General features: G+C 29.0%; 1 pseudogene; it reads left to right on the forward strand.

Annotated features, from left to right (window-relative positions):
* The first annotated feature begins 279 nt into the window (after positions 1–279).
* LOC111308143 (E3 ubiquitin-protein ligase At3g02290-like) lies at positions 280–2371 on the forward strand (annotated as a pseudogene).
* Positions 2372–8017: the final 5646 nt, after the last annotated feature.

The raw sequence follows: 8017 nt of genomic DNA on the forward strand, positions 1-8017 counted from the left end.
ATATAAAAATGTTAAAAATATTATTTATAATTTAAATTTAATTGATATTTATTTAAAATAAAAATGTTATTAATATTTTTATTAAAAATATTTATATAAAGTATACATCATAATTTATTAAAAATTTTTTAAATTTTATACATTTAATTTATATAATTAGACATTTCAATCTATTAATTTTAATTTTTTATTTTAATTTTAATTTAATTATTTTTAATTAAAAATTTGACGAATTTCATTTTAAAAAATATCTTTTCCCAAACTCTAGTGCTGTCCGCTTTATTTACAAGTAGAAAGTTCCCAATTCTCTCTCTGTTTTGTCTCTATTTGTTTCTTCTTACAGGATCCCCAAATTTCCGGTTCTTTTCTTTTAACCTGGGATCTTCAAAATGTTTCTCTTTTAGTTGATTATGAGTACGTGTTCTTTCGTTACTTTCTGGGTTTCCTTTCTTTTTTTTTTTTTTTAAGTTTTTGTTCTTGTAGTGAGAACAAGATTGAGTTTATGTTTTGTTAAAAGAAAAAGAAAGTTGCTATTTCTGCGCTGCGTTAGCTTTACTTGGCAGCTTATTTGCTTGTAAATAAGATTATAAATTGCCTCTTTTTTCTTGGCAAGTATATTGGTTGATCCAAATTTCTTGCAAGTAAATTTTATTCTAGGATATTGTAATTTCTTTGTGGCATTTTATTTATCTAATTAAAGACGACATTGCTGATTATTTGCGTTGTTTTATCACCATTTTGATGGAAAACCTTTCTTTGTACGTACTGTTGATCATTTATTAAAAAATAAAAAGACGAACCTTTGCTTCTTTCTTTATTTGCATTTGAAGGAAAACCAATGTTCAATCTGTCTGCTTTAAGTTGTAAATTTACATATTGTGAGTTGACTCATTGTTGAGGTGAAACTTCTATGACAAAACAAAATGGACTACTTTTAGGATTTTGTTTATCATGAAAAAACCCAATTGTGGTGGCATCCATTAAGCTCCTAGTGAAGGAGGTGTCTTGTCTTTTTCTTGCTGCTTAGCATGAGCCTAATTTTTATTATTATCCATGTATTAGATTTCGTTTTCTTGGAAGAATTTAAGTTAACAATTCAGTCAAAACAACAAAGAACTGAGCGACTTTCGTGATGAAAGAATTAGCAAGATTCTTATTTCTTCCATTAAAATGGACAAATCTGCTGTACATTGTCAAAATTTTTTCCTTGACTCATGATGATATCATTATATTTTTTTCTCAATCCCATAGGTTTTGTCTTGCATTTGGAAGCTGAAGCTTTTTTTCTAGAATTAAGTAATCAGAAATACATACATTGCTAGCATAAATGGATGCCTTTTGCTGCTGTCCATGTGGTGATGACTATGAAGGATATGCTTATCCTAGCAATTCAATATATAGACACTGCATCTGCCTAAGATTCTTCTTCTACCAGCTATTCACTAGGGTATGTCTCTTCTTATCTTGTGGTTATCTTCACAAGAGCAACTTGTTATTCTTCTTGGCTCACTTTCTTTTTTATGCTGCCAATACATGCCCGGTACAAAGCCGATAGCAAGTTCACTTTGTTGGTTGCTTTGAGCCTCAATTTGCATGTAATTAATCTGTTCAATAAAGAAATTTATAAATCTTATAAATACTCCTAGACAGAATTTCAGACGAGTTCTTTAGATGCTAAATGAACCATACAAAGAATGATTATATACTTTTTTCTCTCTTGAAAGGCAAGTGCATTAGTTCTGTCAGGTTCACATTTCATATAACCCTACCTAACTTTAGTTTGATGAAATAACATCTTAATTTGCCTTTCTTCTACGAACTGCATTATGTTACACTGTTTCTTAGATTGGAAGGGAGGCATATGTCATCCCAGATCCAAGGAGCTTCTCTGCCGTCAACTTCAGTTGTTACTACAATACCAGATAATTCAGCCAATGAAACTCATGTCACAATGTCCGACCTGTCCCTTGTGATACTGAGCAGAGGTACTTTCGCTTGCTGTGCAATGGCTTGGTCTCTAGGCGTGATAAATATATGACTCATTTTCAAGAAGAAACACAACCACTTAGGAGAAAATGAGCTTTTCTGCTATGGAATCATTGGTTAATGGGAGGAAGAGGAATGGAGTGGAGTCAGAAGATCACTCTATGTTTGCCCATCCTGAGTAATCAGAGAGGTCTTTGGTACCAAAAGTTACAGATAGACCTAACCATATGCATACTTCATCTGAAGATGAAAACGTTTGCCCCATTTGCCTTGATAGTAATTTAGCATATTTATGCCTTTAAAGATGAAAGAACTATGTTTTGTAATTTACTTGTATGCTTGTTATTTTTCAATATAGATGCATTGACAATGGCAATTTGTTTCATCATTTTAAAGTTAAAAGTTGTCCAATATGTGGCAAGGTATGTACCAAATTACTCGTTCTAAAGTGCAGGTACGTGCAGTCTCTGTAGTTTATTGTAGACTATGGGTATTCAGGATAAACTCTGTAATATTGCTAACCAGAATAACTACCAAGATTGCTGGTAAGCTTTGCTTATTAGCTTGAGAAAATTGAAAGCAAGCAACTTATTTAAACATACTGGTGTCAAACAATTTTTGGTGACTACCTACTTTCTGAACACTTTGTTTAGGCTCTTCCTCTCCTTGGATTGATACTTCATCACTAAATATTTTCTTTTCCAGATTTTTTAGGGTGCATTTGATTTTAAGTGTCATTTCTTTTAAGGTTCAGGAGATGGAGTTTTGGGAAAGTGCTTTAGTCTATTTATTTCTAATTTCAATGCGATGGAGCAAATACGTATAGATCAGCTGGTAGTATCATTATATATAAGCTCTTTGATCTTTTATTAACGAGGCATCACGTGTAAAGAAACATTTGTTCTTTGTCTGTCACTAGTTGTACTACCTGGTAATGTCTTTATACTCGTACTTAAATGCTGATGATGTTACTTTCTACGTAAAAAACTAATAATTTGTGCGATGTTATATTAACTGCTTGTAAACATAATTGTCATGGAATTAACTTGATGACATGTAAAAATCAATATGATATGTAAATTTTAACCTATGCTAGATATGGTGTGCTAAAATAAATATGAGGATTAGTTCTAGGACTAAATAAAAGAATTTAAAGTTGTGCACGCTCATCTGATGGCAATCATTATGTTCAACTTTCACTTCAACTTGTTTGTGAACCTCGAGCCAGAAGACTAAGGATTTTTGCAAGTCCAGGTCATTCTTGTCTTGGTATTTAGGTCATATCTTTTTTATAGGATAGGTTGTAAGGTATAACTATTTTCTGTCCTTTTAAGATAAACAACTACGCAAGACCATCATAACTATTTCTTCGGTCTAAGCACTATGTTTTGAAGACTAGTTACAAGATTAATAATTCCTTGGCTGTGAACCATAATTATTGCAAGTTATAAAATTTGATTCCTATTTCAAATCAGTTGTCTTCACGAGGGATTTCCAAATTAAATGGTCCATAGCTCAGGCATAAACCTAGGTGTTCAAGCTTAAGTGCCCTGTTGGTATAATTGTCGAGCATGTAATATGACTTTTATAAAATTATACTTCATTATAGTAGTTTATTTCAGTAAATCTTATTACTGTAATTTTTTTTCTATGGATAAATGATCTGTTAATAAGTTCATAAGCTTTCTAATGTAGGGGATCCTCTATTATGGCAATTATAGAGTATATTAATATCATTATAAATCATGATAAAATAATAAATTGATTAACTACTAGACTGATAGGAAGAAAATAGTAAAAAAGAAAAAATTTAAAAATTTATAATTTATATTTCACACACAATAATTTGCAAGAGAAGTTGTGAGAAAATAAGATCTGCCTAGCCTAGTGAGGTAGTTACAACATACTTGTAGGCTTGAAAAGCTAACTACAATTATTACACTATATTATGACAATAAGGACTTGACAAGTTGACGATGACTAGACAAGCATTACTTTTATGTGCTTTAATAAAGAGGACAAACAACTATAACAAAATAGACAAATAACTTTAATAGAATGGACACATAACTCTAATAACATTAATAAAATTAATGTGACAACACATCTTTCATGAATGCCAAAGTGATAAGGTTTTATAAATGTTGAGGGCACATTTGACAAGGCAAATAAAGGCAGCTGGCATATGCGATGAAGGATCATATTGAAAACATAACTTTAATTATACAGGTTGGATTTTTGGATTGGAATAAGGCAAAGGAAACAAGGTTTCATTTATGGATGAGGTTGAGCTCTTGAAATAGGTTCAAGTGGGAATTACTTACTTTTAGAGTGGGATCATAGTGAAAGTTTTTTAACTACTGATCTGGGCAAGTCTAGGTCATCGATGTCAAATGGATCTTGAAAGTCTTGCCAATAAGGTCGTGGTTCTTTAAGAGTTTCAGGTAGGTTCCAGTAAGGATTCCATGGAATTGGTCTAGCATATTTAAAATTGATTTCAATGATTGGTGCAAAAGATTTGAACCATGGACTTGAAATTCTTGTCCATAGCCTTTTTTATGTTTATGTACAGTTGAGAGACATATTCAGATGGGCAATTTGACTAAGACGTATCATCTTTGTGTGATATGAGCTCAACATTCTAATGTTTGACTTTGTGATTGAGCTCACAAAGTTTTCTCCATAAATCTCGATATTCACTAGAAAGTTCATACATTAAATTAAGACAGTAACCTTTAGAACCATAAATTCATACATATGGAAAATATTGGGTTATATTTGTAGCATATCCACATGGCCTGTAAAAGAGAATGGTGATGTGGTGAATAGGAAAGACTTTAGTATATCTTGTATGTCTTTAACCAATGAATCTTCATTGGAATTGGCCCAAACCAATGAAGAAAATGTTTCATATTTTCATGGTTTCCCTCAAAGGGTGTCTTTCTAGGTGAGATAGTACCTCGGTGCAATTTCTGGAGGTGTTTCATTGGGTTATGCAAGGGAATCTTGATTTCAATGTAGTAGAGTTAGCAAATATACCAAATGAAACATATAGTTTCTTTAGGAAAACAGAGTAGTTTAGGAAAGGTGAAAAGATAAATGAAAGGATATACTAAATGTATTCCTAAGGATTGAATAAAGGTATCACCAAATCCCTTAAGGATTTTGGTTTGCTATTTGAACAAGAGATGGTGTGTCATAACATTCAGATCCAATAACTTGCTTATTAAACGCAAAAAAATAGAGTCGTCACCAATATTTTTTATCTAGATGTGATTGATAACTTATGTGAATATATTATTTTTAAGATTATTCTAAACTTAATTAAGGGTTCCTAAAAAGTAGACTTGATAATTTTAGATACGATATGAAAAAAATCATGTGTTTTAAAAATGTGTTTTGTGTTTATCTATGTCGACATAAATTTCGATATAATATAATTCATGTGTTATACGTGTTGACACATATAACACGTGTAAGACATACAAAACATGTTTAGATAAAACGTGTCATACGGGTACATGTTTAACATGTGACACGACACGAAAAATATGTTTAATTAATTTTTTTATATGAGTGCACGTTTAACATATTTTTTATATTTATTTTAATTTAATATAAATATATAAAGATTATTTTTATTTTTAATCTTTTAATTATGATACTTAATTAGCTATTCAATATTATTTATTTCTTATTTTAGTTGTGTTTTTGTATATATTCTTGTTAGTCGTGTCTATTCATATACATCCATGTTAGTCGTATTTATTCATGTATATCTATGTTATTCGTGTTATGTTTAAACATATTAATTATACACGAGTTAATCATGTTGTGTTGCATGTAACACATATAATAAATGTATTATATTCGTATTTAAGATTTAAACACATTTAATAATTCGTATCGTGTTCGTGTTTTAATAATTTGTATCATTACACTTGTCAACACGATATGAGATGCGACATGGAAACACGAATTACCGGGTCTACTAAAAAGAATAATTTTTGGTCTATATCAACAAAATTAAGTTCGAAAATCGATTAAGTATAGGGACTGTTTTAGCACTCCCATAGTGCCCAAAATTAGTACCAAATTAATCGCACATTACTTTGTCTAAACCTTATTTAAAGATGGTTTTTATTATTTTTTATATTTAAACATAAGAAAAGGTCTTTAGGTTTTCACCAAAAAAGAAACTTTCCTCATTTCAAGAGTATTCAAGATAAACTTATTATTTACTTGAAGAAGTTTTGTCATCAGATTTATTAAATATCTTATCAAATCTCAATTCTTTTTATTTATTTACAAAATAATATCATACAAAAATTCTATTAAAATATCATAGAAAAATATCATTATTAATAATGCAAATCAATATCAATAATCATGCAAATAAATAAAATCTATAATAAAAATCATGCAACTAAATATCATAATAAAATATCAAATTAATAAATATCATAATAAAAATCATGCTAATAAAAATAATGCAATAAATATAATAATCATGCATGTAATCATGCAAAAATATCATAATTATGCAAGAATAAAATCTATACAAGATATCATGTAAATATCATAATAAATCATGTACATAAATTAAATTCATGCAAACAAATCATGTAAATAAAAAATCCTATTAAAGTTTTTTCTTTTTCTCATCACTTTTAATTTAATCACAATTAAATACAATAAATAAGAAAATAAAATAACAAACAAAATAATAAAAATCAGAAAAGAAAAAATAAAAAAGAAAAACCATAAAATAAAAACAAAAAATTAATAACAAAAAGAAAAAGAAAAAGAAAAATGGAAACCTAGAATCGGGTATGGTCTAAACGAGTTGGCATGTGAGTTGAACAGGTTGAAATGCAGATCCTTCCCTCTTTAAAATGACATCATTTAGGCTTAGTTTAAAAGCCAAAAATAAGCTTTTCTTTTCAAAACTACCTTACTTTTTCTTTCTCTAACCAAAATTTGCTTCAATCTTTCTCTAGGAATTTCACCAAAAAACTCAACCCAATTCCAGAATTTTCCTACAATCAGGCACCAAAAAATTCAAACAATGCCAAAAAATTCAACTTTTACCAGATAATTCAAAGAGCCCAAAAATCAACTGCTATGAAAACCTTTCTACCACTATGAAATTCAATAAAAAAAATTAAAACCTTATCAAAAAATTCAAACAAAATCTCATAAACCTAGAAATTCAAACAAAAATTCTAGAAAAATCCTCAAAAGAACTAGAATTAAACCAAAATCCCAACAATTCAACCTAAATCCAAATTTTGAAAAACTTTAAAAAAACCCTAAAATCCCAAAATCAAAAGAAGAAACCTAGAAATTGAAACACCTAGAACAATTTCCAAAAACACCAAAAAAAATTGAGCTAGAACTCAGAACCCAGAACTCTTTTAACTTGCTATTTATTGCTTGATTATTTATTGCTTGTTTCTTATTGCTTCTATGCTAATTGCTTTTTGTTTTTTGTGATTGCAGATTTAAAGTCCTTTTATAGGGATGAAATCCCACCTCAATTCGAAAAACTTCAATCTCATCGAATCTTGGCAAATTTAGAATTAAATTGTCTTTTTTTTTTAATGAATTAGAGTCCAAGTATTTCCATAAGCCACTGGTTTTTAAATTTCCAGTTTAAATAGGATCTAAAATTGAATCTACGAAAATTGAATCTACAAATTTTCCTTCTGCAAAAAATTCCCATGTGTTTTTTTTATTTTTAACTCTTTTTGTTTTTTTTATTGGATATATACAAATAAAATAAAATAATAAAAACCAAAAAATAAAAAAATAAAAATAGTGAAAATAGAAATATAGTTTGGGCTTTTAATCTTTAGAACTAAAATTCAAATTCCCAATTAAGGTCTAATTACAATTTTCATCCAATTATTAGAATCCAAAGCCCATTTTAATGTCGACAAAATTTTTGAACAAAATAAGGTATATATAGTTGTCTTTCTTTGCATATTTTTTATGAAATAGGAAGTACAAAAGTAAAAGACGTCCTTTT

This window comes from Durio zibethinus, chromosome 2 (assembly GCF_047325235.1).
Source record: "Durio zibethinus cultivar Kanyao isolate XHJ-2024 chromosome 2, ASM4732523v1, whole genome shotgun sequence".
NCBI lineage: Eukaryota > Viridiplantae > Streptophyta > Magnoliopsida > Malvales > Malvaceae > Durio > Durio zibethinus.